This window comes from Bidens hawaiensis, unplaced genomic scaffold (genome assembly GCF_021521415.1).
Source record: "Bidens hawaiensis isolate Kalapana, Puna unplaced genomic scaffold, B.hawaiensis_p1.1 tig00062863_1, whole genome shotgun sequence".
Taxonomy (NCBI): domain Eukaryota; kingdom Viridiplantae; phylum Streptophyta; class Magnoliopsida; order Asterales; family Asteraceae; genus Bidens; species Bidens hawaiensis.
This window is the reverse complement of record NW_027501285.1, coordinates 38,295-49,415: the sequence shown is the minus strand read 5'-3', so window position 1 is coordinate 49,415 and position 11,121 is coordinate 38,295. Positions and strand designations below refer to the sequence as shown.

At 30.9% G+C, this 11,121-nt stretch overlaps 1 pseudogene across 1 annotated transcript; it reads right to left on the bottom strand.

Moving 5' to 3' along the window:
- Window positions 1-6,301: 6,301 nt before the first annotated feature.
- LOC143603819 (BOI-related E3 ubiquitin-protein ligase 1-like) lies at window positions 6,302-8,144 on the bottom strand (annotated as a pseudogene). Its single transcript, XR_013148144.1, has 2 exons — window positions 7,641-8,144; window positions 6,302-7,069 (listed from the first exon to the last, which is right to left on the bottom strand). The product of XR_013148144.1 is annotated as a BOI-related E3 ubiquitin-protein ligase 1-like (transcript).
- Window positions 8,145-11,121: the final 2,977 nt, after the last annotated feature.

The window sequence follows — 11,121 nt, the reverse complement described above, 5'->3', positions numbered from 1 at the left end:
CACACCTATGTATACTAGGTAATGCTTAGAAAACCAAATCCAATATTAAAGTATCTTTCAATTGAGTTACTGAGATTTGACTTGTTTAACCCGTTTAGTATATCTAATTGGTTCAATCATATTAGAGTATGTAGCATGTCTGAAAAATATGTAAGGCTCTATATAAAAGGTCGAACATGAGTCGATCGGTTATATAGTTATTTCATTTTCATGATTCTCTTACCGTCTATAAACATGTAAGTTACAAATACTAATCAAACCGTTCAACATGGTTTTCAAAACAGACCTAGGTTACAATTTAAATAGCTCGTTTTAACCGATAATGCTAATTTTCAAAACAATGATGCTAGATGAATAATTAATACTTGCAAAAGGCAAAGCCACCGTGAATTGAAAATGGTAAACGGTACTAATAAATTGGGAAAAAATTAATGATGGTTGGACATAAAATGATGTGTGTTTTGTCTTTTTAGTGGAGTATTGTTGAAAAGGTGAATTAAATGTTAGTGTCAATACAATTCCAATAATAGTCATACTACAGTAGTACTCTTTTGCCTTTTCAAAACCCACAAGGACAACTCAAAGTTATGAAACCTACTCCAGATGTTGATGGAATACTTATTCCCACATAACATGATTATTGACCCTTTCTTTCACTATGCCAAAAAAATAAAAATAAAAATAAAAAAGATATATTCTTTTTAGATTTGTTTTTATTTTATTTTATTTATTAGGCCCTCCCACTCTCTCCTCCTTCAACACTTCACTTTCATTTCTGGTGAAAACAATTATTCAAACTTGTAAGCAGGTTCATACACAGGTCATAAAGATATCCATTTACCTCTTGTCATGTAGCCGTCAACTTCTTTCTCCTATCCACTTCACATTTTTCTATACATTGTATTTTATATAGTATTAAGAGATTATCATTTCTCTCTTAAAAATAATATAATAAGTATTAAATTGTGTTATTTAACAAAGCTTAACTATGAAATTCTTCTTTCACTAACAACTACAAAAAATGTTATGATTATTAAAACCAACCGTTCTTATAAACCCAATATCTCTATTATTCTCAGGTGACATGAAATATAACTTGTCTTACACAACACGATCATATAATATATTAAAATTGGGCGTGCACGCCTCCAACGGGTGGCTGAAAACAATTAGAAATGAAAGCGGAAAAATAGCAATTACATAAGAGCGGCCCGATGGACACTTAAGTTTCGATACAAGAGAACATGGAGTTAACCCAAACTGACAAAACAATAATGTATATCTAAATTTTTTTAAAAATTTTCGAACTAACCTCAATAACCTTGATTTTGACGTTTCAGGCCTGACCCTAGAAACATATTCAAAAAGGAAACCCACCGTTGTAGAAAACTCTTTTAAGTCAGTTTCGAAGACCTAAAAAATCTGAAGTCTTAACAATTACGTATATCTAAATACTAGGATATATGTTTTAGTAATGTATATATATCTAAATACTTGGAACCCATTTTCCTAACTGAAAAGATGAGATAACTAACCAATTTTCTCACAATATTACTAATTCACTATCTTATTAAATTGTATAATTTTGAAACTATATTAAATATTATAAAAAGAAAACCCTATTCTAAAAGTATAAAAAGAAAAGAAAATGTCATATCATGACACATAGATACATATTTGCGTATAAGTTAGAATGATCTAAAACAAGAGTTGGATTATCTTGAAATTAGGGTACAAAAGTAAAGGAAAAGTAAAGATGGGCATGGTGATGGCGTGGGCATTGGGCAGGGTGTCAGTGTCCTCTTCGACCATCATGGAGTGCGTGGTCTGTAAGATGCCCCCAAATGGATTCATGTCAAATTAATTATTTTAAATAATCCAATGAAATATGCCCCCACTAGTAACCAAAATCTCTATTTTTAAATATGAACATGAGGTGGGGTGATCATTATTTAATTTTTATAACTTTTCGATTGATTGGATTTGACTTTATTCCCCACATATCATACACATTTTTTTTTTACATAAATATATCAATTTGGTTCTAATATTTTATATAACACAAAGCGAACTACATCTGGATAATGGTTAAGCGAGCTAAACATTTAATTTATTTATCGTCAATTAGTTAGTTGGGGGAGGTTTTGGAAACACCTATGATAAGAAAATAAAAATAAAATAAAATAGAGGGTTTCAGGTTGTGTTAGCGGTTTTTCTTTTAGTGATAGATTTCCTTTGAGGGTGAAATTGAAAGGATCAGATGTAATCGGTCAGTGATCCAAACGACGTTCAAAAAGATTTATACGCAGTTGGTTTTCTGATCTAATGGTATGATGGTGATAGTTAAGGTTTTGGATCTCTAAACTCTACTCTTAAGTTATAAGCCAGACTTAAAGGGTTCTCTGACAGTGGTAAGTTTCTTTTTTATGAATGTTTATAATTGAGTCAGGTCTGAAATGTTAAAATCGGTATGATTGATTGATATGTTGTTTTAAAGTTTTTCAAGTCGGGTATTAAGTGTAGTTTTTTAAAAAAATGTAAAAAAATCATTTAATTTATATACACATATAAATAATTAAATAAAGATTTGTTGTGGTGTTCAAAGACGTGATGATTTTGACAAAATTGAGATGTGATGGATGATGCGAGATGGGAGATGGGGTTTCCAATGTGGATGGCACCTTCCAAATTTAAAATTAATATTAATTAAAATATAATTATTATTTATTAGTGTATTCATGTACCATGTGTATGTTGATATTATAGAATCTATCATCCAGTAGACTCCAATATTTAATTGTTCACCACACTTGGAAAAGGACGGTTGAATATAAAAAACTTGTACCGTTCATCCATCGATATACACCTAATAATAAAACAACTTTAATAATAATATTTAATTTATTTAATCATCATTGATCTTTTCTAAACATATGGTTTTTAAATAAGTTACGTGCATATAGTTTATTATTTAGTAAGTTGTATTTTTAATATTGGCTTTTGAAATATTCTAGTGTAACTTGATTTGAAATGTTATTGACTTTGAATCTTATTCAAGATTTTATATATTAATAAAAAAAAATTATTAGTTTTTTCAAATAAAATGCCATATGTTTGCGTAAATTTATGCTTTTAATTCATTAAAATTTTACCTAACCTGTTATTGCCATGAGCGGGTCCAGGGTAGATTTTCTCTATACAATCAAAGATTTTATATGAAAACACGTGTTCGGTCCCTTAATGTAGCATGTAGCGAATAAAATCTTATGATAACCCCGATCAATAAGTCCGGCTCCTCCACTTGTGACAATAATAGAGTTTTATTGTTTGGTTACTTAAACTTTTCTTCAGGCAAAAGTAACAAAAGAATACCACGAACACCTTTGAATAAAGTTTGTGTTTGTATCATGCTTTTTCTTTAGTGTAATCATTTGACACTTCATCCAACACTAGTGTTCTCATACAATGTTAAAGGAAAAGGAGTGTTTAAATGGGAGCATCACAACCGGTGGTAGACCAACAACGATATTTCTTCTTCAAGAATAAAAGTAACCGGTACCTTGACACTAAAGAAAAACATATTGCTTTTATATAAATCGTACTTATCACATATATTGACTATAATAATAAATATGTTTTAAATCCTCCGTCTATTACAACCGGTCTTAAAAGGAAAAGACTAACAAGAGCATCTTTTCGGCAACTAGAAAAAATAGTTATCAGGCATATATATGTAATTTGTGAACCTCGATTTTCTTACTTAACTACACTATTCAACAACCTTTACAAACTAGCTGGGGATGGTTAGGGAGTTTTCATAAGGTTTACTCCTAAAGAGGTCCCATATTCGATTCTTATAAATGTATGTCACTTATTAAGGAGAACATCAGTGTATGAGGATTCAAACTCTAGTAAGAACGCTTATTGTAGAAGCTCGGACAGACTAACGCTATTAAAAAAAAAGAAAAAAAACTACACTATTCAACAAGGGGTTGCATTGCAAGGGGAACCATATGGCAGAAGAATTTGACCTAAGGGCTATAAATGTAATAAATAATTAAGTAATAGATAATAGTGATAGACATAGGTACCACTACTAAAAATAAAAAAATATGAACGTTAAAGGAGTGGGATGCCGGCCATAAAGCGACAGAAGTTGTGGTCCCCACGTGGCAGAGAAAAAACCTGCTTTTAAGGATCCCTTCCCTCTTCATTATTTTGATGTCTCTTTCCCATTAAATGTCTACTTTGGCGTTTCTAATCCGTCCTCATGGGCCCCACCTATGTAGTATTACATGCCAAAGTTGATATTTTATATGCTAAAAAAGGTGTCTAATTTTCATATTTTTTAATTCTCTTTAATTTTTTATTCAAACATTATAACTCCTACATCACCTTCCTACATTAATTAATACACAACTTTCGTTTATATAAGTATTGCAATTGAAAATATATTAAGAAAATTATGGATTTAAATTATATCATATAACTAATCAAATGGACGGATTTAAGGGCTTCGTACGGCTGAGTTGGCCAGCTGACGACGATCTTTTATTATTGGGTCACCCCGAACGAATTTCTCTGCTTGTTGACCGTTCAATAAAAAGGACGGATTTTAGAATTTTAACATAATGTAAAGAAATTTTCGAATAGTTATGTTAGTTGTTGGATAGATAAGTAATTGACGAAACCTAAAAAATGAGTATGTGATATACTGAGTAACACAAGTACACGACTTCAATCTTTGTGTTTACAACTTGAGTCTGTCACCAGTTTACATGACTTAATGGTTTTAAAAGCGGTTGAATGTGAATTATAAGTATAAACATTCATTTTTAAACCGCACTAGAAAGACATGCGAACCACTGTTGGTCACTGAAAACAAGATTTTTTTATTGGTGTTAGTTTTTGAAGATGTTCATTAAATCATGTTTTTTACCGGTGTCCGGCCACATCTGTATTATAGTTTGCAAGAAACAATCTTGATCATCGAAAGCAATCTAATCTATAATAAGTATTTCGTTTAGAATAATTTTTTTTTTCAACCTAAGGTGTTTTAAAGGTTTTGTGGACCAATAACCCCATTGGTTATTTTGATTTAACAATTGATGTGCATGATGTTGCATTATTTTAATTACTATTAAGTATTATTATTAGACTAAATGCCTCTTGTGTAACATGAATGCAACCGGCAAACCAATACCTAATTGATTAAGAAGTAGATTAAGCTAATTAGCATACGTATAAGGTTAAGGATTATTGTATGTGTCCTTTTCGATGGATACCAGATAATGCCTTGGAAAGTGGTTTGAATATGGATACGATGAACGTGTCTCTTTGCCTTGTATTTTACTTTGCCCCTTTCACTTTCCAATGTCAAAACAGATAGATGCTTCACGCCCCTCTCTCTCTCTCTCTCTCTCTCTCTCTCTCTCTCTCTCTCTTTTAATACTTTTGTTCTTTTATAAAACTAAATGCATTGTCACCTCTATTTTATTATTACTATCACGCCTACATTGTCATTGTTTCTGCCTACCCTTCTTTATTTCTATGCATTGTCACCTCTATTTTATTATTACTATCACGCCTACATTGTCATTGTTTCTGCCTACCCTTCTTTATTTCTATACTTAATGAATTATTTTTTAATACAAATAGTTTGTAAATATAATATTGTTTTTGTCTATGATGTTTGAAGTGTTAACAATCGAATTATTAGTCACTTAAAATGCTTAAATAATTGTTATTTTATATTAAAAGTAGATCGTTTAATGTTAAAATAGAGTTGCATGAAAATTGTGAGTGAAATCACTAGTTTTGATTAGGAAAACGAAAAACAAATTTCTCAGGCTTGGTGGGACGAAACTATCAAGTTTACTAGTAGACGGTTTAACAATTAGCGCTAACAATTTATTCCAATTATTTTTTAAAAAAAATTAATTAATAAATGTAGTTAATGATTATAATACACTTAAAATTTTTTTTAAAATACGGAGAAAATATCATGATAAAAAATGTCAATAAGGATAAAGGACCGACTCGATTTACACAATCAATATCAAGTTTTAAACCAAATCAAACTGTTAAAATCGTCAAATCTCTAATTGAGAATCATAAAACAGTCTGCTTGAATCTCAAACCGGCCAACTTGCTTTAATGAAACAATTTAACGTTTGTTGAACGTTAATATATTAATAAAAAAATATTAAAAAGTATATTTATAAAAAAAGCATTTACTGCACCTTCGCACTTTCATGTACTCACGTCGACATCACCACCTATCTACCCATCACCCTACCCCACCCTACCCTAGACACTAACCAAAACCTAATTAAAACATAATTAGAGATTTAATCACAATCAATCAAACATTAATTAGCAACCAAGAAAAAAAATAAATTATCAAGAAAAAACTAGTAAAAAACTAAATTCATGGTCACAACTTACAATTTGTTAGTTTCTGAAATCTATTTGTCATTGTAAATATTTGAATGAAAATTAAAAAACATCATGACATGTTGACATGAACACTGATGTTCTTAGTGGATTTACAAATTGGGCAAATGTTAACTGAAGAAGCACATGTTGTGCAAAGGGATAAATGCCTACAAGGCAAAAGCAACACACATGATTCTTCCTTCCCACATGTCTTGCACAATCTGTTGTTGCTGTTATTATTATTCACACAATCATCAATATTGTTAACCCGATTAAACGATATCCGATTTTCCTCATTGTTGCTTTCGCAACATGACTGCGCATCATCCGCCTCATCGACACACGCGGCCGTGCGGTACTCGTCGTGGAAGACTTGTTCTAGCACTTGTTTTAAGTTGCTCCGTAATGCATTTGCGGTTGCTTCGTTTGTTTGAGCTAACTCGCGCCAGATTTGATTCTCTACACATAGGGATTTCACTTTCTCCTCTAGTGCCCAATTTAATTTTGCAATTTTTATTATTTCTTCTTCTTTTGCTCGGAGTCTTTTCGATATGTTTTCCTCGACTGCAGCGATTAGTCTACGCGAATTTCGCTTTCGTCTCTCTTCGATATCCAGTCTCACTTTATCCGTCTGCGTAAATCGGTATTAAAATCACAATTAGCTTTACAATTTCATCACAAACAATCATTTCAATATTTCATCAACAATTTCATGAAATTGATATAAAAACAAATTAAATAATAATAATAATAATAATAATAATAATAATTATTATTATTAATTTACAAAAATTAGGCTTACAATTTCATACCTAATTTCATGAAATCCTAATAAATAATAATAATTATAATAGTAATAATAATTAATTTACAAAATTACGTTTATAATTTCACTAAAAAAACAAATAATAATTAATTAGGTTCACAATTTCATATATAATTTTATGAAACCAGAATCGAAAATAATTGATTTACAAACATAGTTTTAGAATTTTATAAATTATTTAATGAAATCAGAGTAATAATTAGCTTTACAAAAATAGATTTTTCAGAAACAATTTCATGAAATTAGAATAAAAAACTAAAATATTAATTAGCTTTACAAAAATAGATTCACAATTTCATAAAATCAAAAACTCCAATAATAATAATAATGATAATAATAATAATAATAACAACAAGTTTTTAAAACTAATTATTACCTGATGAGCAATAAACTGATCAATCTCCAGCTGTTGTTGCTGGATCTGCATCGACATATCTTCTCCAAGAAACGTGTAACCTCCACACCGACTCTGATTCATATTCATATTCATGTTCTGATTATTATTATTATTATTATTATTATTATTATTATTATTATTATTATTATTATTATTAACAAACGACAACAACGTATTCAGATCCGAACAATCTCGTACTCGTTTCCTAGAAATCGGAATACTGCACGTGAGGCCACTCTCAGCCTTCAACACGTTGTTGTTCATCGACTCCGTGTATCCTCCAGAGTAGTTGTACATCATGGGATTATTATTATTAATATTGTTGCTACCCATTGTGTAACCCAAAGGTGTTGTGGTGGTGGTACCAGTGGCTTGATTGGTATCAATATTAATATTAATATTATTGATGGTATTTGGTAGCATCATTTGAGGGTGGAAAAGAGTGTGGTGACTTGCCTAAACTGCCATTGAAGGTGTGTGTTGATAGCTTCTTGTTCTTGTTTGTTGAGAGAGTTTGCAATGAATATATTGTGTTTAGAGAGAGAGAAGAGAAGAGAAGAGAAGAGAAGCATGCAAATGTTGAGAGAATGAGTTATTGTGGTGGCTTTTATTGGAGATGGGATGGGGTTTGCTTTTAAAAAGAGAGAGAGAGAGAATATAATGGTCTTGGAATAGGAAATTGTTAAAAAATAGTTGGTTTAATTGGACTCTTCTTTTAATAAATTTATTATTATATGTTATTTTTTTTTTAAATGACCAACTAAGTAACGCCGGGTATTTCGTACGCGGCCTTCATTGGCTAAAGGTAGCCCGAGCCGGCCACTAGTCCGGACGGACGGAGCCATTATTATATGTTATTGTATTTTATTATTTTATTTTACACCAAAGAATAAACTATATGGTTGTTATATCTTAATTTAATTTAATTATTTGTTTCACTTGAGTTGCAATATTTTTAGTATGATTTATTTCGTATTTTAGACTTTTAGTTGTATCCATATACTTGTATAATTATATCCATATATAAATAAAGTTTGTTTTATATGAATGTGATTATGTGAGCAACATAATTATATATAAAACCTTGTATAACAAGTAATTTGCACAATTACATCCCTAAATAAACTCGGTTAAGAATTACCAAATTAGTTTAGTGATTTAGATTCGAATCATTGTGTAAAAACATTATCAAAAATAAATATTTATGGGTGTTCATCATTAGAACACGATAGAAAACATTCATACTAAGGCTATGAGGGTATCCTGTGGCCTTAGTGCTTCTCTCCGCTCTATATGGATATCACATTTCTTTCTGTTTCAGTATGAAAATACTCAACTCTTCGTTTTTTTTTCTTATTCTTTTAATAAAATAAAAAAATATATATTGAAAAGGAGGTATAAAATAATAATTTTAAATTAGACATGTGGTGGTTAGAAGGGGGGGGGGGGGGGGGGGTCTTAGGAGCCACTCTTTGAGGGGTGGTGTTACACTCGATCACAATGGCACTAAGAGCATTCTCAACCCATTCTATAAAGTTGTTAAACTCATATAATTTATGGTAAATTTTGAGAAAATCATCGAAATCACCCTCTTCAATCCACTCTCTATTCTATGGATGAGTTATATGACAAGTAAAGTAAAAACCTAAATATATGGTCTCACATTTTATCCATACCATATAATATATCAACTATCTTTCATTCACCATATACTATATAACAAGACAAAAGAGAAAGAAATAAAAAAAAATGAATTTATTGAAAAGAATAGGGAATAGAATGTGGAAGATTTTTGAAAAATGAAAGATAAATTTACGAAATGTTGTTTTTTAGCTAAATTATAGGGAAAAATATATGAAATGAACTGGGAATGCTATAAGTAAGGAAAAGTAAACTGTACCACATATCCTAAATATAACTATGTGTGATTAACTGATTAACCACACTTCACCACTTTGGAAGCACTTATCCTAATCATTACAAATGAACTTTGATGACAAAACCCAACTAGCTAAGAGCACTCATCGGGCCTCAATATTTGAGGTCCGAGTGATTTGTAATCAACCAGACAAACCCCAATCTAGACCCCACCGTTGTGTAGCACGTTTGCCAAAGTGAAGTTTGTTTTTGTAAACGAGTATGCGGACGACATAGTAGCCCCACTCCCTCACTCTCTCTCACACACACATACACATACAAATATATACACAATTTTAATGGTGTTTGTGGAGTTATGTTGTCAAATAAAATAAGATTTTTATAAGAAAACTTCAGAATTTGATGTGGAGCTGATGTAACGTAAGTGAGTACAACATGTAGAGTGAGGTTGGTAGGCTGGTAGCAATTGATGGAAAATCCTTGAAATGGTGACACCAAATGAATCAAGAATAAGCTGATGGGACTTAAAAGCGAGCTATATGAACTAACTTGTTAACAAATAAATCCCAACATCATATATGTTAGTTAAGGACGGTATTAATTGAAGTAATTTATATGTAGCCGTATGAGTCTTCTGGTCCCAAAACGTGCATATCAGCATGAGATCCACTAGCCATCACAGGTTCAGTCAGATGGTCAGCGGATTTTGCTATATGGCTTTCCTCTTGAGGGTCTAAGGTTCGAATTTAAGAAGTGTATGACATTAAAAGAGTAAGAACGTTATTACCTTTTGAGAGAGTCACTCTTGCCACCAAGCTAATGATGTTAATGTTTGTAACTTGATTATTGACAAAGGGTTAAAAGTTCTTTGCATCAAACATACTCACCCATTCATTGTGTTAATTGATAGCTAGTAAGTATAAGTATATAATGTTTTAAACTTATTAACTTTTAGATGATTAATTTTAGAATTGTATTCTGTTTTGAATAGGTAATTATTGAACTCTAGAACTTGTATATGGTTATTACGATATTTGCTTTCAAAACAGGTAAACAAAAGAACTGATAGAGCATACCGTTTATGGCCGTTTAATTTTCAAAACAGATATTAGTTTCTCTCCGAGTCTCCCATGATTAATAATTTTCTTGCAATGGAAATCCGTTCTAGATGTGTGTACCCTTAAAAAAGGCTGTTTGATTGGGCCTCAATGTTACAAATGAAAGTTATATCTGAATACATAATTATTTATTTACTGTACTCGATCTTTTTATAAAAAAAGGCATTTAAATGATGTTCATATCTTTGTCAGTCCAATGCGCAACATGGAAAAAGCTAATCAGGACTATTATATTATGGTGTGAGGTAGTGGGGGAGTTGGGTTTGCATCCCAATCCAAATCATTACTATTTGGTACCCCTTAAATTTTTCTTTTTCTTTTTTTTTTATTTTTATAAAATGTTTAAAGTAAAGAAAGTAAAAACATTTCAAGAACAGCATTTTGTTTGAAAACCAAGAAAATGCATTTACAGTACTCGAGCACCCTTCAAGTTCTCCATTTGGTTTCTCGGGAAAGTTTGGTGC